Source organism: Homarus americanus, unplaced genomic scaffold (assembly GCF_018991925.1).
Source record: "Homarus americanus isolate GMGI-L3 unplaced genomic scaffold, GMGI_Hamer_2.0 scaffold41366, whole genome shotgun sequence".
Classification (NCBI taxonomy): Eukaryota; Metazoa; Arthropoda; class Malacostraca; order Decapoda; family Nephropidae; genus Homarus; species Homarus americanus.
Genome location: NW_024723541.1, coordinates 2,604,576 through 2,626,907, shown reverse-complemented (window position 1 = coordinate 2,626,907; position 22,332 = coordinate 2,604,576). Strand labels below are relative to the sequence as shown.

Below are 22,332 nucleotides of genomic sequence, written 5' to 3'. Positions count from 1 at the left end.
TACTGGTTATCTGTTACGTACTGTTGGCACTGTGGGCATGTGCTGACTCTCTGTTACGCACTGTTGGTAACTGAGCAAACAGTTTAAGGCAATTAAGGATATAACCTTTGATGCCCAGCCTTAGGTGTGAAACAGTGCCGAAGAAAAGGTGAGGTACTTCCCCGCCTGGAATGCACTGCTGTCACCCCGTCTGGTCCTCGAGATATGCTAGGGACTGTCAGCTGATTGAAAATGTCCAAAGGAGGGCCACTAGACTGGTGCCTGCACTTCGGCACCTCAGCTACCCTGAGAGATTAGAGCACCTGCATCTATGTATCTATATATTACTAATCAGCGGTAACCACCCAGTAAGGTAAGGTAATTACCATTATTGTAGTCGGGGAAGTACTTCGTCTATATTTTTGCACGTAAGGTTTCTTGAGATAAAGAATTAATTTATTTGAAAAGTATTATATTTTTCTTAGATAAAAGCAAATGGGTTAGTAATATTAAATTATTTTTTTATATAATTGAGTAAATCAGTAATGTTGGCCGCCCTGATACGTCAACACATGGCCTTTCCGATGCTGACGAACTTTGCGCACTGTACAATATTCTTATTTCTATTTATTTTTCCGAAAGTTTTCCTTATTGTAACTATTTAACACGTTGATTTAGACTAATTTACCCTAAAATTTGTATGTACGATGAAGTTTGCCTCTATCTTTTAAGATTCCTTCATTCGGGTTAGCTTTGGCAGGAGGACGGACTATATAATGAGGTGATTCACCACCGGCGCGCAGTAGTCATTGAGACACAGAGGGAGGAGGTGTTGCCGGTCGTCTTTCTCACCTGACCGGTGATGTTTTTTAAATCCATAGTAAGTTTTATTTGCAGTTTATTTAAAGTGGTTAAATCTATACGTGTGCTTAGGTCAATATATTAAGGTTGTTTATTTGTCGATTTTGGACCAAGTGGTTTCAAAGGGAAATAATTTAAATGGACCTTTAAAAAAATACAGAAGATACACAAGGCAGTTGATTTATTACGAACAAGCATAGGTTAATGGCTGTTCACGCTCGTAATCACGTAGACTAGTTACTCCGAGAATACTAATTTGGCTTATCCTTTTATTGAAATGAATGAAATATGGTTTAGTTTTGGTCACCGTACGTAAGACTTTGTGAATACTTTAATAACGTTCATCATTCTTTAGTAACGTTCCGCATACTTTAATAACGTTCATCATAGTGTATGTTTTGGTCTTACATGTTACAGGATTGATTTAACTTAAGTATTAAAAGTATGTTACAAGTATTTTTTACAAGATTTTTCTTTTACATGACGGATCCAGTTGGCTGTTACTGTTGTGTTAAAGGCCAGTTTGCTGCCTCAGTGGTCGTCAGTACAGCAGCTCATTTATTGGGGTAAGAAAGTTCTATAGTGAAATGTAGAGTTTGCCATCTTTACAACTGGTCTAGGGTCGGTCGATCGCATCCGGACACAAGTACTGGTTGTTACTGTTGGCTTGTCATGGCTGTTACACTGTTGGCAAGTACATTACTGTAGCCACGAAAGAGCTCACACTCGGTGCCCGGAGTTTTCTGGACTTGTGGCATAAATATAAACTTGTATTAAGTCACACCTTGCTTGCCTATAAGCTGGACAATGGCATAAACCAATTGGCTTTCCTTTACACAATATGCCGATCACTCGCTGGCCAATATAGTACTGTAATTATTCATAAGGTTATTGTTTCAATACAAGACTTGCAAATGCCATTTTCCAATCATCGGGGGACGTTTTGCTTGTGTGTCTATCCAACAAGACTTAATGAGGAGGAACTCTAAAACGGGTTTTTCCCCATGGAAATAAAGGTCAAATTCAATTAAATCTCGCCAAAATATACAAAGGATAAACTAATTTCTAAACTACTAGGGCATATTGGCCGAAACAGTAATTTTACCCTTGTCTTAATTTGTCCAGTACATTGTTCCCAGTACAGTTATTACAGGTAACTACACTTGTATTCCATATAAAATTTATACCTAGTGAAGGTGGATTACCTCCGTCATAATGGTGGAAGTTAAAGTTTTTTAATTGATATTTATTAAACTTTACAAGGAACTTTATGTACATGTAGCTGTAAAAAATTGCAATTTAATGTTCTGGGTTGATGGCCTGTTGATGTTTGTAAACATTCGTTGGATTGGTCCGACTCATAATTGCAAATGTTAGTTTCTTTAAATTGTAACTTAGTTTTGTTTGCGTTACTCTTGTATTTTAAAGTTGTGGCCTTCTTTCAAGAAATTGGAAAAAATGTTGAATGCTACTATGCTTTACTCTTACCAACAGCTCTAAATATAATAAACATATTTCACTAACACATAGCTTGCATAATGTTCATCAATAATCTAGTACTGTACAGTTATATAAAACAATGTAGGGGACAGTTAACCAGTATAATCAGGGGGATGACTACATAATACTGTACACTGCATCCAAGCTTAATTGTCGAAAAATCAGTGGTATTGCACAAGAGCTACGGTAACAATAAGGTTGCGTAACTTGAGTTTTTCTCCACTTTTCATATTTGGTGCTTAAGTTCTGCTGTGTAATGCTTCATTTATGCAGTAAACTAGTTCACAGGTGTCCCTCAATATACAAAAATTTTGTTCCTGGAAATGCATTCATTAAGTGAAAGTAATTTATATACAGTATTACTTTATTATTACAGTATTTTGGGGGTTAAGTTCCTGAGGGAAAATCTTTACATTCATGTTCAGATAAAAGTGGCATCAAAATGGGATTTATTGTTTACTTTTGTATAGTGTAGACATTTGAAACTATTGTTTATCAGGCATATGTACTGAATATTGGGGGATACCTGCATTGATGTAGCATGTACTGTACTGTATATAGGCAGTGTACTGTAGGTATACTGTTTATTTTTTTATTTGTACAGAAGTTGTAATAATTATTCATTCCAGGATGATGACTTGAAGATGGAGGATGCAAGAAATGATAGTTTTCTTCTGGTGAACTCTCCCTGCACTGCACCAAAAAACGTCAGGTTGGGTACAGTACATGGCTTCTCTCATTGTGGTTTCTTCACTAAACTCTCGATAAAGTACAGTAATTGTAACCCATGGACTGCCTTGTCGTTTGTCTCTTGTTCCAAGTGTAATTTCAATGAAGTATTCTACAATACTAGGAATTCACTAATTCATATCGGCTACACATCAATATTTTGTGGGATAATCATTATTGGGAAACAAATTATTAGCTGATGCAATTTTGATGTCTGTTTTGGGTTAAGAAATTGCTAGGTAACATTTTTAATACCGGCAAGATACAGTAATTACGGAAACCAGTTAGTCTGTTCACTTCTGGAAATGTCACTCTGCCACTGATCATTGTCTTAAGGTTCTGATTGGATAACATGGCAATAACCTCTGTGCAGGTCTGTCTACAGCACTTAATTATACGGTGATGAATATATTATCATGCCAGACAAAGTAGCTTTTATTTCACCTGAAGAGAAAAATAATCTGGTAGAGACTGTCGCCGACGAGAAATATTTTTAAATACTGTAGCATCGTAAAAGTACATTAGATATTTTATTTGCCGATATTATCCCAAATTAGAAATAAGAACGGCTTGGTACAGTATCATAACTCATAATGAACAAGATGGGTTGTTGAGGTTGGAGATGAGTTCTTAACAAAATTAGTCAAAATGATAAATAACTCCCTTTGAAAATTATATTTTATTAGAGAATGAGTAAATAATGAGTAAATGTTCCAAAATAGGTCTTGAACATTAGAAAAAAGTCAGTGTTGCTTAGCAATATGCGGGTTTTCCATTAGTCTCTAACAACAAGTAAACCTTAAGCTGATGCAGACAACTCAAACCAATAAACAATGGCTGTCATGAGGAGATTTTAATATCAATAATAAAGGAATATCAATTTAGTAACACTTGCTAGTTAATTTTTTCTGAGCTTGGTGAGGTTTATCACGGTTGACTCGCTCCTACTGACCTGAAGCTCCCCTGCCTCGACCCTTACTGCTTTCATTTTCACTCCCATAGTAATTTCTTTCCTGGGCACTTTGGCTGGTTTTCCAACACCAGACCAGATGGTGGCTGGGTTATTTAACATGAACAGACTATTAACAGTAAGTACTGTATATTGGAACAAGCTTCAAGAAATCTGTAAGTCTATTACTAAAGCTGAGGTACTTGTGAATAAGTTCTCTACCATCAGAGTAAATTGCTTTATTTAAATACAGTACAACTGTACTGTATTCTATTCAACTGATATTTTGCTTTGTTTATTGTCTGGCTTTGCTGGTGAGGCTATATATAATAGTGACATAACCGTTTTACCTGCATGATAAAATTGACCTAAATTATAAAAAATCTGTTCATTTTAAATCTGGCGGCAGATTATTGGGAAGCTTTGAATCTGGTTGTGAATTATCATTAAGGGTGCATTACTAATTTATTGATAGTTCAATTACTGTACTAGATTAAGTGGATTAATGTGGTACTTCCATAGAGGATAAAACCTTCAGTTTAGGGTCATGTTATACAATACTGTATATTAGGATAAATTAGTTTTGTGAAAATATCTTGCTTGAAACCTTTTATAGGTAATAACTTGGGACTTTACTTCCAGTAGGTTCTGGACCTTATTAAGGAGAGGTGTGCACTCTGCTGTACCACTCATCTTGTACTGCTGTACCAGGATGGCAAGTGATTCACAACACAACTAAAGGAAGCAAGTGCCAAGATACAGCCCAGACCCAGCCTTCCACCCCTCCTCTCTACCTCAGGTAAAGAATATTATAACAAGTTCAGTTGATGTAAAAATATACAAAAAACAAGATATTACATATAAAATGGCCTCGGAATGATCACTTACAGGGGAGTAAAGTTAATTTATTGGCCTGTCAAAATGAACTTTTCCAACACTCGGATTGGAATTTCTCTGCCAGTTTAGCCTTAAAACCAAAGACAGTCAAATTGCTCTGGGCTATTCAATGACCATACTAGATTTATTGGTGCTATAAATTTCAAGACAAAATAAAGAGTAATGGAGAAATTATACTTAAATTTATATCTAAGAGAAAATGTGTGAAGGGTTTAGAATATGGAAAGGGGATTGTGGGGCTACAATTGATGTACAGTCTTGGTCAAAAGTGTTGAACACTTGACAGTATTTGGCATGTAAGTACCTGAAGATCTTGGGTATTAAGTAGAGTTTAATCCTATTTTGTGGTTCAGGCATAATATGATTAGTGTTATTAGTATGTCCCAATCATATAACTCGGAAGTAGATGACAGATATTGCTAAGTGTTCAACACCTTTGACCCCGACTGTACCTATGATCCTTGATTGATGACAGGAATGTCATAACAATTGATCAAAGTTAAAAGCCCCAAAACTGGACATTGGCAGTAACTTATAACTTCTCGACCAATCGTTTAATACCTCAAATTTATAACCCCAGTAAAAAAATTATTGGTCTTGTTAATGCTTGACTTTAATTCAGTAATGTACATAAAGTTACCTACAAGATGTGTACTCTAAGTAGTTTATAAATTTGGTCCTCAAGTGTTAAGGAATTTTGTCTAAAACACTAAAGTACATTTTGTCATTAATATAATTAAAACATTTTTATGGTTAAAAAAATTGAATATTAATTTTACATTTTATTTTGTACAGAAATGTTCTGAACACTGGAGTGCTGTGCTGCCCTAGGCTGTGCTTACTGGCCACTGCCCTGTACTTGCTGCTGCCCTAGACTTCCCTGTACTTGCTTGCTACTGCCCTGGACGGCTCTGCTCTGTGTGTGCTGGCTGCTGTCCTAGACATGACTGCTCTGCTCTGTGTGCTGCTGCCCTGGACGGCTCTGCTCTGTGCTTGCTGCTGCCCTGGATGGCTCTGCTCTGTGCATGCTGGCTGCTGCCCTGGATGGCTCTGCTATGTTCTGTGTGTGCTGCCCTGGATGGCTCTGCTCTGTGCTTGCTGCCCTGGACTACAAATTTATAGAGCCATTAAGTTTCCATTAATAAATGTCTGAATGTCATTAAGTCTTTATTAACCTTTTCCAGCATTAGTATACAGTATATACAAATAATATACAGATGAAAATATATATAAACTTCAAAAATAAATAAATATATAAAAATAATATACATATATATATATACTCTATATATATATATACAGTATATAAATAAAATATATATAAATAAATATATAAATAATATATATAAAATATATAAATAATATATAATATATATATAAATAATATATATATATATAAACAAATAAAACAAAATATATATAAAAATAAAATAAATATATAAATTAACTAAAATTAAAGAAAATAACAAAAAACCTGAAAAAACTAGCTAAAAATATGGAAAAAATGGCTAAAAATACAAAAAAAAATTTTGAGGCAAAAATGGCTAAAAATAGCAAATTTTGAGCGAAAAATGGCAAAAAAATTGCCCTTTTTTTACCCTTAAGTGTTTTTTGAGTTTGCCATTGCCAGGACTAACGTTGAAAAAATTTGGTAAAGGATAATCGGAAGAGTCTCCGGAGAAAAACTTTCAAATTATCATTCACCAATAATATTAAAAAAATACAAGCATAACGGACTACCTGGACGTGGGAAGAGTAACTCAGTAGGGGCCCAGTGAGTTGCTCTCCCCAGACCAGGTAGTCCGTTATGCCTTATAATACACAGATGCCAAGCTGGAGCTCTTAAGAATGCCACAAATGTTTTACCTCTAAAACCACACAAAAATTTATTACTCAAAATTTGCCCAGGAATAATTTAGGCCATTTTTGGACAAAGAATATTTTAAAAGATATATTTTTGGACTTAGAATATTTTTAACAATGAATTTTTGGACTTAGAATAATTTTTGGACATAGAAAATTTTAAACAATGAATTTTTGGACTTAGAATATTTTTAACGATGAATTTTTGGACTTAGAATAATTTTTGGACATAGAATATTTTAAACAATGACTTTTTGGACATAGAATATTTTAAACGAAGACTTTTTGGACAGAGAATATTTTAAACGATGACTTTTTGGACATAGACTATTTTAAACGATGAATTTTTGGACATAGACTATTTTAAACGATGAATAAATTTTGGACTTGCAATATTTTAAACGATGAATTTTTAGACTTAAAATATTTTTAACAATGAATTTTTGGACTTAGAATAATTTAAACGATGAATTTTTGGACTTATAAATTAGTTTAGCACATCTAGACCTTAATTGATGAATACAAAAATATTTGGCATAATCAGATTTAATACATCAAAATAATTCTGACATTTCGTTGCTACTATAATATGCAGTCTACTGGGGTATTTACACTGTACCCTCGTTAAATAGGATCGCTGTAATTCGTATTTCGGTTTAGTTCGTACGTTTCTCAAAAAATTAATTAAACGATTTGAATTTGGAATGAATCTGAAATAACTGAGTGGTTCAAAAAGTTGCCTTGGCTGTCATATACAATATTATATTTATAATTATTGTGCAAATATAAATAGTTTTAAAATGTATATACAATAATAAAGTAAATAATACAGTAATAAATAATGCAAGGTGAGATCGTGAATGATATTCCATAAGTGTAACTGCCACACTGGTAAATGAAGTAAAAAAAACCTCATTGGAGATATAAAAGATGAAATTTTGGAGCTGGTTTGACTATAGTGCATTTTTTATCAGCTGAGAAGAGATGCCCCGCCCCCTCCTCAAGAGTTACAGCTGATTGGCTGTTTCAAATCTGTTCGATTTCGTTCTGAAGTAATGATGTACAGTATTTCTAAATGAGTTTATTCATGATGACCGTTTCTGACGAGAAAGATATTTAGCTAAATTATATAAAGATACATACATTAATTATTTCAAACTTAAACACGTAGAAAGTTTATCAGAAATATTATATAAGAATTAACTGTTAAACTCTGGTGGCAAATTGACGCTTTCGGAGGACACATTTAATATATACTTATTTTTACCCACAATAAGACACAAATTACGTATGTCTTCTCAGATGGGAAAAAACACACTATAGGTCCCTCTTCTGCCAACTAACACAACAAAACAAGGGAGAAACACATGGAACAAAGGAACAGTCTCCTGAGTTAGGTTGGTTGGGGATTAATCTTCTTGACAGCAATGGACCCCAGACCTGATCCTCAATACTATTACACTTTATAGATATCATCAAAATATTATCAGTTCACCTCACAGTTAGTCTTACATTTATTTATTACCGTATTATTAACTTTATTATTACTGTTTGTACTGTACACTTAAAAAATATTTGTTTGTACAGTAATTATAAATAGAGTATTTTATGTGGTAGTCAAGGCTTGGTAACTGAGTATGTTTGTTGGTTGATATAATGAGGAACAATCTGAACAAATTGAACAGAAAACAAATGAATAATGAACACAAAATGAGAAATTGTCAAATAATGTCAAAATATTCGGAACTCGGTTAGTTTATATTTTCAGTAATTTGGTGGACCACAAACTACACTATACCCTCATTCAGTTGACAAAAAGAGACTCTGGGTCACCCGAATTATTGAGAATACAAATTAACCGAGTTCTGAATATTTTGACATTATTTGACAATTTCTCAATTTTTTGTGCTCAATTATTCATTTGTTTTCTGTTAAGTTTGCTCATATTGTTCCAAGCAACAAACATACTCAGTTACTATAGCAGCACCAACATTTCTTTACAACCTGTCCTCATGTCATTCATTGCCTACCTCTAACTCCTGTATCTCTTGACCCAGTTAGTTTCCTCCTTTCTCTCCTGAACCATATCAGTTTAGCCTCCAGGTACTGTACTTCTCTCTGTTTCCAACCATCTTCTACGTCTCACACAATCTTCTTTTCTCTTTTTATCTCTCTCTCTCCACTTCATCATTCCTGCCATCAACCACACTCAACGGAACATCTTTCATTTTGGCCCAGCGTCTTGGTACACTGTCCCTCACTGGCGGTTTCCTAGCTTCTCAACTCACAAGAAAATGCTTCCTTTACATTCAGTTCCTTCATAATTCCCACACTCTCCTTCTTGGAACATCCACCTTCTTCCTCTCCCTCCATCTTTAAGTAACACACACACAAGCAACCTGTTCTCATTTCCTGACCAAAATGTAGCCAATCTGGGTTTCTGTGCCACCTGCCTTAGGCCTACATCGTCAGCCTACTTGCCCTATTCTTAAACACATGTTACATACCATCCCCAAACTCAAGTGTTCTTTCACCTTCAGTATTCCTTATTCCAAAGCCTTTCCCACCACGCACACCTTCCTTACCCAGCGCGACAAATTTGGACAATAAAAATAGTTTGTTTTAATGGAGATCACTACATTATAAACTGTTTATCTCCTAAAACAACATTAACTGGCATGATTATAACAGAATAATTGCCGCTTAAGTCACACAACAGATTTTACGGCAACATTAAATGACGCTGAACTAATGAGATAGAATTCTTTAACGAACAATAAAATATATTTACGGTTTAGTTTAACCTAAATGGTATATATATGTGAAGTACCTGAACGGTTCATCAGTTTCACTAAATCATATTAATTCTAAAGTCCTTAAAAACACAGAAGAATATAATTATGTTCTTTAATTTCAAATCATATTGTGATGGCATTCTAAGTTCAGGTAAATTTAAAAGATAAATTTAGCCAAATTATACCTCGATAAACAGTGAGAAATAAAGGTGTTCTGGTTTATAATTAAAATAAGACAAATTGTCAATCTTCCAGAGCCACAGCTAAACACCTCATTTTAATATTGACCTCCACCTCACACTGGCTCACACTACAACAGAGTAACACCTGTGATGAAACAACATTATCAGGGAAAAGATCAAAATATTTACATACACTAGACCACTTTAGATAGATAGATATACATTTATTATGTAAACTTATTATATAAATTTACAATTGGTTCAACCTGCATATAGACAATGTAGGTATACAGTTCAGCATGTATATAGCCAATATGGGTATACAGTTCAGTATATTGTATTAGCCTCTGTCACATTAATATTATATAAATATGAGCTAAGGACATATATTCATTAAATACATTCAATCACCCAGACTATTGAGTATACAGCTACATAAAGATTTGTTCTGTCACACCTCCTAAGGTGTACAGCCCATAAACATTTGTTCTGTAACACTTCTGGGTGTACAGCCCATAAACATGTGTTCTGCCACACCTCCTAGGGTGTACAGCCCATAAACATTTGTTCTGCCACACCTCCTAGGGTGTACAGCCCATAAACATTTGTTCTGTCACACCTTCTAGGGTGTACAGCCCATAAACATGTGTTCTGTCACACCTCCTCGGATGTGTACAGCCCATAAACATTTGTTCTGTCACACCTTCTAGGGTGTACAGCCCATAAACATTTGTTCTGTCACACCTCCTACGGTGTACAGCCCATAAACATTTGTTCTGTCACACCTTCTAGGGTGTACAGCCCATAAACATTTGTTCTGCCACACCTCCTAGGGTGTACAGCCCATAAACATTTGTTCTGTCACACCTCCTAGGGTGTACAGCCCATAAACATTTGTTCTGTCACACCTTCTAGGGTGTACAGCCCATAAACATTTGTTCTGTCACACCTCCTAGGGTGTACAGCCCATTAAACTACAGATTCAACCCTCAGTATGTGGTAGGCTGTTTAGTTAATGACCTGTTGAAGTGTGGTTACCCTCCAACCACCAGTCACCAGACTCAAGAGAGTTCAGCCCAGTTCACAGCCCGACACGATGCCCTAAAGTCGTGTCATGAAACCAGCTCTCCAGGCTGTACCTCTCTCTAAATATATCAGCTAATTACAAGCCAATAGCTAATGCTCATTAGTCTGTCAATACCAAATAATTGTACAGACATTACGGCCCAATATAACTATTAAATCAACACGTGTGTTTTCATTAAACCAAGGAACAACGAGTGAAGAGAACATCACCTGTGTGTCTTGTTTAACTTACAAGCTAAGATAATTACAAGTACAACCCAGGACAGATGTGACGATTAAACTATCAACCAATCTACGACTGTATCAAAGGTGAGATGACCCGATATCTCACTCAGCTGTATTAAAGGTACCAGCGACTAACCTACACTCGTTCAGGCAAGTGTTAACAAGCGAGATAGTTTGGTATCTTACCACAGCTAAAACAATATAGACAATGCAGGTATACAGTTCACCATGTATATAGACAACACAGGTATACAGTTCACCATGTATATAGACAACACAGGTATACAGTTCACCATGTATATAGACAACACAGGTATACAGTTCACCATGTATATAGACAACACAGGTATACAGTTCACCATGTATATAGACAACACAGGTATACAGTTCACTATGTATATAGACAACACAGGTATACAGTTCACCATGTATATAGACAACACAGGTATACAGTTCACCATGTATATAGACAACACAGGTATACAGTTCACCATGTATATAGACAACACAGGTATACAGTTCACCATGTATATACACAACACAGGTATACAGTTCAGTATATATTGTGGAAAATGTATAATTCCATGTAATAATTGTGAATTGTAAATAAAACCTGGTAACAACTTGCCCCGTGGAGCCTTGAAGCAACTATCCTCATTTACTCAGTGAGCATTATAGAGGAACAGTCCTTAGTGTTCCTGACCTGCATCTGATAATGGCTGAACCACATCATCAAGGTCAAAAGTAAGTAAAAAAAAATGGCTTTGCTATAAACCATCAAGTGCCGTTGAGGACGTCTGTGTTGTGACCTTCTGAATAATGCCAAGTTAAACCTTTTAAGGAAGGTCTTCACTCCCTGCAGTAGTTTGTAACAGGTGGGTCAGACCTGCACAGTACAAGACTCACACCACCGACTTAACACCAAAATATTTATCATTGTCACCTCAGAGATCCACTACATCTTCACACAATAATAATTCTTGCCTTTTCCACAATAAAGGCCAGAGGGAAGATGGAGTGGCAAGAGAAGGCCGCCTTATAGTTGTGTGAGATCAAGACTCATTTATCAGTGGCATTAATGTTAAAGCTCACTATGGCCGAGTCAACATTAAATTAGGATTCACCTTTGTATAATTTAACGTAGCAACGTCGTAATTACCAGTAATGAGCCATTTGGGGAGTTGGTCTGTTAAAACTGTACAGTATGGGAGGAAACTGTAGTATTGTACCTGCAGAAAACCTGCCATGTTTGGTAGTGAGGGTAACATCTGTCCCAGGCTGGGGAATGAACCCAGGACACAGAGATGCACCACTATAGATATACAGTACAGACCAACTCCTGATGTATCTGAGAGACAATCACCAGTGTTTTGGGATAAAAACAATTAACAATATTTTCTTGGTTCTATATCACTAAAGTGGTCTAGTTGGTGAATATATTGGACATTTTCCTGCAAATATTTGTATTCCAGGTATTAATCAAATGCATTGTCAACTGTCTATCATGGTTAGTACAGTAGTTCTGTCTACAGTACATATAAGACAGATATACTGTAGACAGATGGACAGAAAGATGTAGAGAGATATACTATATTTCCCACCATATAAGACATATTTTTAACCTAACAAATGTCTCCATAATTCACCCTACATCATATATAACTGTATACATATACACCAGGCCAAGCTGTGTTATTGTTAATTTTCAACTCGTAGTTTTGGGTAGATATACGTAGTTTTATTCACTTTTTTAACAGTTACATGCATACACAAGCTTTCCCAGACTTAGTCAAAAAATTATTATCAAAAGGTAAAAAAACACACAATAAACTTTTATTACGTCGGCAGGAGTCAGCCCGCGAGGGGGGAGCACACCCCTGTCTCACACATCTTTATTGAAACAGTTGTCAAATGGCATGCAGTATTTTTTCTTTCCTCTTATTTATTATTATTATTTTTATTCATTCCTCACATTGGCGAGGGTCAACTGTACTGTACAGGTTATGGAACACATTGCAATTTTTCTCATTTAAATATTTGTTCCTTTTATGTAAGTTTAGTTTAGGTGAACTTTCTTGAGACTATAAACCTTACATGCTATATCTGTGGTTGCCTTTAATATGGTGAGAAATACAGTACAGTAGTATAGATAGATAGAGAGATAGATAGATAGATAGACAGATAGATAGATAGATAGATAGATAGAGATAGAAAGATAGATAGATAGAGATAGATAGATAGATAGCCTGAAAGTTAGACAGAAAGATAAAACAAAATCATCACCATCCAAATCATACAGCCATTTTCCACACCATCTCTTGCAGTCTGTCGTGTCAGGTTCTAAGATCATTTCCTACAATCTCTCTCCATGTCATTCTTGGCCACCTACCACTGGCTCTCCTCCTCACCACATTTAGACTCATACACCACTTAACCCAGCTGATCTCATCCATTCTCCCCACACTCCCGATCTCGGTCCACTTATACGTAAATCTTGGCCGAAACTCTCAATACCCAGCCGTCCTCTTAGCTCTGAACGGTGATTCTTATCTTTCAGTGTCACAGTACACATCCACCTCACCATTCTCATTTCAGCTCACTCAAGACTTCATATGTCATCCTTTTTAACTGCCCATGTTTCACGAATATATAACACCACACTTCTCACACCAGTTGTATACATTCTTCCTTTCATGTGATGGGAAAGTCCTTGTGCTGACAATAAAGACAAGAGTTCCCTAACCTTCCTCCAGCCATTTATGACTCTTGAAAATGAACAGCACCCCATCCAGCACTGATCATATCACCCAGGCAGCAGAACTCCTCCATGACTCACAACACAGCAGCCTTCAGCACCCCCTCCAGCACTGATCATGTCACCCAGGCAGAATTCATCCATGACTCACAACACAACAGCCTTCAGCACCCCCTCCAGCACTGATCATGTCACCCAGGCTGCAGAACTCATCCATGACTCAGAACACAGCAGCCTTCAGCACCCTCTCCAGCACTGATCATGTCATCCAGGCTGCAAACTCATCCATGACTCAGAACGCAGCAGCCTTCAGCACCCCCACCAGCACTGATCATGTCACCCAGGCAGCAGAACTCATCCACACAGTCCAGGGATAATCTTCAGTGATGAATTTCTTCAGTCTTGCCATGGACACATATTTACCTGCACATACATATCACTTACAGTCAGCAACATCTTGCAGTCTTCCATCCATTCCATTGCACTTCTTGTGAACCCACCTTCCTCACTCACTGCCAATATCTTTCTTACTGATAGCATAGATATAGATGAGACAGAAACTTGTATAGATAAAGACAGTCTGACAGATGATATAGACACCAAACAGACAGACTGACTGACATGCAGGTATTGAAAGACTGATAGAAAGATATAGAGATACAGATACATAAAGATAGAAAGTTAGACATACCTAGAAAAATTGAGATATTGACATACCTGTAACAGCAGTGTCTCCATGATCCAGTTGTTAATTTGTCAAGGTTTAGACGTTAACTCATCTGTAACAAACAAACAAAAAAACATTTAATATACAAAGCAGTTTATAATAAAAATAAATCCATGAATTAATAGTCATCCAGTACTGCAATTGTTTGTTTTGTGCAAGTTTGGTTTACGTGAATTTTCTTGGGACTGTAAAACTTGCATGCTTAACAAACTCTTGTAATTTTTGCCTTAATATTCCCAGCTAAATTAGTGGAACATTAATACAGTAGTTTAGATACATAGACAGGTAGATATAGATAGATTGGGTGATAGACAGACATAGAATGAGATGAAAATATAAAAATAGATACTGATATATATATATATATATATATATATATATATATATATATATATATATATATATATATATATATATATATATATATATATATATATATATATATATATATATATATATATATATATATATATATATATATATATATATATATATATATATATATATATATATATATATATATATATATATATATATATATATATATATATATATACTGCAAGTTAGATAGATGGATAGATAGATAAACTGTACTGTATATAGATTGACAGACACAAATACTTGGGTAAATTTACATTTTCAACCAACATGGCTCTCGAGTTGAGCAATGTGTTTTTCCGATGGTTAAGACCAGCGGTTCCCAAATATGGGGTCGCAAGATGCATCATAAGGGGTCACATAGAGGTTATGGGGCTGATGAGGTCACCCGGGTCTTGCAGCGGCCACATGTGAATTTTCTTTTCAATCCAGGTGTCAAGGACTGAAGGACAAGGCCGACAGTTGCTGCGTCGTTAAGTCGGGTCCATAAATTATGACTAAGGGATTAACGCAGGTACTCGACTTGCCCTGTGGCACGTTTCACAACACAAGTTCCACACTCCTACATACTGTATACCTTTTAACTGTTCTCAGCTCAGTTCACTCTACTTCCCACGGAGGAGCACAAAAATGGCAGCAAATTTCAATGAGTTGCTTACCGAGTCTTTTGAACTCGAAATGTCAGAATTACAGGCTGACAATGAGGCAAGGGTGAATTTTGACGTCTATGGTGACATAGCAAAGTTTGGGATTACTTTATCAGATATTCAGCTGTTAAAAGTCTAGCTATCAACGTTCTGGAACAGAAAACGATTACTGTAACCATATATAATACAGTACCTGTACTTGTATTGATAAATGGATTGACAGATACACGATACAGTAGAAAAAAAAAGACTGAGATAGGTATTGATAGATATAATGACAGGCACATAAACACAGACAGAGACACAAACACACATAAACAATAAGGTAGATAGAAAGATATAAATGGAAGACAGACAGACAGACAAATGACTCCTTTAGTTTACCTTGTCTTATGTGCTGGTGTGGTGGTGGTGCTGTGGTGGTGGTGGTGTTAAAGTGTTCTACAATGTCAGCTCTTTGTCTCAGCCTGCAGTTATCATTTTCAGTTGTGATGAAGCTGCTCAATTTTGCAAGGTTAACTCATCTGTAACAAACAAACAAAAAAACATTTAGCATACACAATAGTTTATGATAAAAATATGTCCATAAATTAATAGTCATCCAGTACAGAAGTTGTTTGTTTTATGCATTTGGTTTATGTCAACTTTCTTAGGACTGTAAACCTTGCATGCTTGACATAATCTGTCATTTTTGCCTTGATATTCCCAGCTAAATTAGTGGTACATTTAATACAGTAGTTTAGACAGATAGACAGGTAGAAATACAGTAGAATCCTAGTTATCCGGCACCTACAGAGATTGAGAGGTGCCAGATTAACAGGTTTTCCCGTTAATTCAAACTCGCTCTTGGGATCCCCAATAAATCCTAAAATGCACAGTGCTACAGTCTGACCTCACAAATTCGTGTCTCAGAAAAAAAACACTTCAGGATCTGGGTTCACAGTTTAAAAATTTAAGTAATTAGTGTTAATTAATGACCTTGAAATAATTAAAGATATTTAGAGTATTTAAAAAGTCAATTATGCTATGAATCCAAGTTTTAAATCACCTTTATATACATTCTCTAAATAATAAATAAATACTGACAGATATTGGTAAGCCATATGGATAGACATACAGTACATAGATTGACAGACTGACAAATACTTGTACTGTATTGATAAATAGATTGACAAATATAGATAAAACTGATTGAGATGGGTATTGGCAGATAATGGACAGATAAATTGATAGATATACTGAAAGGCACAGAAAGACAGACACACAAACATACATAAGCAGTTAGATCAGTGGTTCCCAACCTCTTCCGCTCTGTGACCCCCAGACAAGATATGATAACTTCCGGTGCCCCAGTCTAAATCTTTCTTCGATGATACAAACTAAAAGTCACTGGAATGAGCAGTTGGATACGAAATTTTAATATTTTATTATTATTAGTGGTATATACGGTACCAGTAGCTACAGGGACAATATTAAATAGAACTACAACACAATAAAAGATTCCAAGTCATGGATCATTTATGTGAACAATATAAACCACTGTTGTGTCTGCAGTAAATGCTGTGTACAGTATTATAATCTCACATAAATAAACTCAACTCCACAACAACTCGGGTACTCAAAACTATGGACGCTGTCCATGTGTGCATAATTTACACACAGACAAAAAGAACATTAAAAAAGTTAATTAAAACTCAGTGGGTTGGCTGACATTGGTTTTTGTCACCAATTGTGGCATCAGTGGTTTAGTCACAGCCAAGGCACAGTCGAGGCCATCTTCCACGTGGAGTCGATATATGAGTTTTTATTTGATGCTCAACAGCGTGAAAATATCCGCTTCACAGAGACAGGTAGACGAGAATGGCAAAGCACCAGGATAACCAGTTTGCTGATAATAAGGTAGCGGACCATTGCCACCCAGAACTCTGTCAAGCATCATTAGCTCAGATGGTTTAAACCAGGGGTCAGCATCCTTTATACACTAATTAGCCACATTGTAAATAAGAAATAAGCCAACAACCAGTGTACTTATGGAATGTGTATTAAATAAAACTTGAAATTGAGCATTAAGAAATATAGAATTAAACTTTCTACTGCACCGGTACTGTATTCAGACAAGTACTGTAATGGCATACGGAAATTTTGTTTGAGTATCCTAATGGGTGGTAATAAATACTAATACAACAAAATTATGATTCACATAGAACAATACAGAGGAAATAGTTACTATGACGTGCATTCAATTCAATTGAATAGAATATCCTCTGCAATTTTTGTGAAATCTGGTTCAAATTTAGTAAAAGCTACTACAGTACCACAATTGCCTTTCTTATGACTGTCAGTGAGCTTTAAGAGGTACAGTACAGTACTAAGTCTTTACACAAGTCAACACCTTAGCGTTACCTGATTCACATTTATTTTCTCCAAAGTCTAACAATGACTCTTGCAGTTTTGTGAATATGTTTCAGGATATTAATCTGCAGATCCAAGATCTACAGCTGTGCATCACCAAGAGCACAGTACTACCACGTTGGAAACACCACTTCTTGTCTGAATATTGAAGTTAAGCAATGTTAATACTGTACCTAGAGAGGAGACTGCCTGGCCCTAAGAACACCACATGCTCTTGGCATAAAGAATCTACTGGAAATAAGTATCTCATGGCTTTGTCAGCTGTCCTTGGTCAAATTGTCTGCATATTATCTTTAACCTCATCAATATATGGCTGACAATGATTGCCCATGTCTGCTGCTAAACAAAAGGATTTAAAGCAGATTTTCAACAGTAATTGTTATACGTACTTTATGGACTAGCATTGTCAGGTATAATTTACCAGTTTAACAAAGAGTATCAGATTAGGTGTTTCCTGCATCAAGTGTTCCAACATCCTTATCTTACCTTATCAACTTAGCCGGCCACTCATCACATATTTTAGATGTTATAATGCCAGCCACAAATATGAAGGTAGTAGACCCTTGGTTTAAACTCTGGCACTCTGCTAGGAGGGTCAAGCCATGATTAGCTTTATTATGAACACGTGGTTCAAATTACTCCCACGGACAACAGGCTGGGAGCCACTGACTGTTATATAGATAGAAATATATAAAAAAGGAAGACCGACAGACAGACAAATGACTAACAGCAGCACATTTACAACAACTTGTCTTAGGAGTTTGACGGGCACAAAGACTTCCTGTATAGGCTATAAGAGCTGTTCCTATAGTTTACCTTGCCATAGGTGGTGGTGCTGTGGTGGTGGCAGTGATGATAGTGCCATGGTGATGGTAGTGTTGGTGATAGTGCTGGTGGCAGCTCTCGTTCCATGCTCCAGTTATCATTTTCATCTGTTATGGAGCAGTTCAATTTCCCAAAGTTGTTTTGTTGTAACATCTGTAACAAACAAAAATTATATTTACAATAAAAACGTTGGGGAGGTGAGGTTAGATTAGGTTAGAGCCAGACATAAAATGGTTTATATTGACGACTGACCTGCGGACAAGTTATTTATTTGATTGTTTATTTTCTTTCTTTATTTTAAAAAAATAGTGAGTTCTGATATGATAATCATTTTTTGTGCAAATGCTTTGTTTTGTACATAATTAGGCACCTAAGGTGCACTATTGTGTCTTTCCGGCAGTAGTGCGGCCGTGTTCTTTCCAGCGCCAGTTTCATTTTCAGCGTGACGTGGTGTGTGAAGTTTGTTGCCAATCTTGTGCTACAGTTCTGGTGCTTATAAAGGAACTTGGCTTGAAACTGCCAAGATTAAACCCAGTATTGTACTTTTACTTATAAACATCTTTCAAACAAAGTATTTTTCACAGCAATACTGTGAAGTTGAACTGGGTTTGTGTGCAAAGTCTGTTTTATATGACGTACAGTATTTCAAAACATATATAAAATATACCAGTATATACATGTATAAAATATACTGTATCAGTATACACATATATAAAATATACCAGTACAGGGCAGTACAGCATTCCAGCACTTACTACAAAGTTGCTAGGCTTGTTCCACTCATCTACCACCATATTTGTGAACCAGTTTCTTCCTATCTCCCTCCTAAACCTAAACTTATCCAACTTAAATCCATTGCTACGAGTCCTACCCTGCTCGGATATTATAAGAACTATATCTATATCTCCTTTATTGATTCCTTTCACCAGCTTAAATACTTCTATCATATCTCCCCGCACTCTTCGTCTTTCAAGGCGACACTTGTGACTGAGCAAATGTTATATTGAAAAATTAATATCTCGGTTATCCTTAATTTTCATCTATTACATTACCAGCGGAAATGTATAATAACGGAGAAAGCGTGTCCAAAATTTTCTCTATTTTCTTCCATATATCTTGCGCCATTATCGCCTTCTTCACCTCCCACACTGTGTGTCTCCTTCATTAATCATCATGCGCATGCGTTCCCATACACGTCACGCGGCCAATCAAAAGCGTTGTTTTTTTTTGCAACCAATTAAAATGATTTTGGGTTTAATTCGCGGTATTTTTGGTCCAATCAAATTTGAGTTTTATTTTGGGTCTCTCATACATGTATTTAGAAATTCAAATTCATTTCCGACCATGGAAGTCTGCGATGGGTGTCACTTCAATTATATGGAGCTGATTGTGAGTTTTTTGGGGAAAAAAAGAAGAAACTATAGCATTTTTTCGATTTCATGGTCATGGTGTTCTTCCAACCTCAGTGCAAGACTGAATGTAAATATCGCAAAGACCAACATATGAGGCGTTCTGTAAGAATCTCAGAATCCAACACGAACAAGAACCAGGCCAATAAGGTAAAAAATAGGTGAGTCCATCATATGGTGAGAGTCAGTTTGGTTAGGTTAGGTTAGGTTTGGTTTTTGTTTTTCTAGTGTTTTTTTGGTGTATTTTTTATTCGCTTAGCCATTATTTTTTTCGGAAAACGTCCAACAAAAAAAATTCGATAAAAAAACCCGGCTAATTTCCGCCAGAAATGAGACATATTCGGTCTAAACACACACAAATACACGAGAAAAAAATATTTTTTACTTTCTAACAGAGTGTGGTGTGCAAGTGCAAATTTACCCACAATATACCAGTACATACATATATAAAATATATCAGTATATATAATACGGTAAACAAAAGTGTGATGTGATCAGCTTTATGCTGCTACACTTTACTTACTGTACTGTGTCGTTACTTACTTAACAAGGACATACATATATACATACATATATAATATTAACTTACCACGAGGGAGGGAGGAAGGCCCACAAATTAATATTTGCTGACAAAGTTAACAAAACACACAAGTCGACCAAACTTGTTGTTGTCGACCTGCTACACCTTGTCCGATTCTCTCTCTTATCTTTCAGTAATTACAAGTTTTAATTAATATTACGATAATAAAGTATTTTAGTAATATATTAAATAACATAAATAAATTATACTCTAATTATAATGTTTAATAATTGACTAAAATCCGTCTAATGGTAAATTATTAATGATAAACTAAACTTAAGTCACTGGTCGGAGAACCGATCAATTTGAAAACATTCACAAATTCACTATGTTTTCTTTCTTACCTTTAACTTTATTTATTAATATACAACACTATATATAAGCTTTTAACATCTTAATAAATCCGCTATTTTAACTTTTCATAATAATATTATTTAAGGCAACTGTTCGTCTCAAACTACATAATTATTGAAAAATAATTACTCATGATATATGAAGTTAATAATGATCAAATACTAGTTATTTTATTATTAATTATTTCCTTCTTGAATGCTGCATATGTCTCTCTCCCTATTACGTCCCGGGTTCATGTCTTGTTGGCCCGAGACACATGAGAAGGGTGTTTGAGTACCTTTTGCTATAATGTTCTGTTATGTTCTATAATATTGGGGTTGTGATAGAAATAAAATATTCAGCAATAGTTTCAATACTTATACAGTATCTAAAACAGATAAGCTAGGCCTCACCATTTCCTCTAATATGTCCTGGAAGCCACACATCCTCAACATTGCTGAAGCTGCCTCTCGAAAGCTGGGAATGCTGTACAGATACCGTAGCTACTTCATTCCTGAGCAGTTGCTTCAAGTATATAAGGGATTCATTCGTCCTAACTTGGAGTGACAGTACTCCAGACAGGGTGAAAATACTCCAGACGGGGTGGCAGTAATCCAGGCAGGGAAGTACCTCACCTTTTCTACGGCACTGTTTCATACCTAAGGCTGGGCGTCAAAGGTTAAATCCTTAATTGTCTTAAACTGTTTACTCAGTTACCACCAGTGCGTAACAGAGAGTCAGCACATGCCCACAGTGCCAACAGTACGTAACAAATAACCAGGAATGGTCGAAGAAATGGCTGCTGAGATTCAATGTCACGAAGTCACGGTAAGGAGGCGTATCATATGTCCCAACGGGATGAAGAAACTGCACTAGTTGAGACTGTGTGTGAGAAGGACCTAGGTGTGTATGTTGACAATGAGCTGAAGTTCTCGGGCCATTGTGAGAAGAAGGTAAATCAGGCAAATAAATTATTGGGTCTTATAAGAAGGTCGTTCAGATATCTAGACGGTCCGTCCCTCGTAACGATCTTCAGTAGTGAAGTGCTTCCCCATCTGGAGTACTGTCACCCCATCTGGTCCCCGAGATATGCTAGGGACTGTCAGTTGGTTGAAAATGTTCAAAGGAGGGCCACCAGACTGGTGCCTGCACTTCGGCACCTCAGCTACCCTGAGAGATTGGAGCGCCTGAACTTGCCTA

At 36.0% G+C, this 22,332-nt stretch overlaps 2 long non-coding RNA genes across 5 annotated transcripts; one reads left to right on the top strand and one right to left on the bottom strand.

The window, feature by feature from the left end:
- Positions 1 to 579: 579 nt before the first annotated feature.
- On the top strand, positions 580 to 6,074 carry LOC121863517. Of its 4 annotated transcripts, none has more exons than XR_006088422.1 (5): positions 580 to 859; positions 1,334 to 1,406; positions 2,970 to 3,052; positions 4,661 to 4,817; positions 5,711 to 6,074. It is a non-coding gene; the product is annotated as an uncharacterized LOC121863517 (long non-coding RNA). The 4 variants fall into 4 exon arrangements; XR_006088423.1 differs by having other exon boundaries at positions 582 to 859; positions 4,664 to 4,817; XR_006088420.1 differs by lacking the exon at positions 1,334 to 1,406 and having other exon boundaries at positions 616 to 859.
- On the bottom strand, positions 5,685 to 20,910 carry LOC121863518. Its single transcript, XR_006088424.1, has 5 exons — positions 20,809 to 20,910; positions 18,802 to 18,963; positions 15,958 to 16,097; positions 14,539 to 14,600; positions 5,685 to 6,023 (listed from the first exon to the last, which is right to left on the bottom strand). It is a non-coding gene; the product is annotated as an uncharacterized LOC121863518 (long non-coding RNA).
- Between the last annotated feature and the right edge of the window lie 1,422 nt (positions 20,911 to 22,332).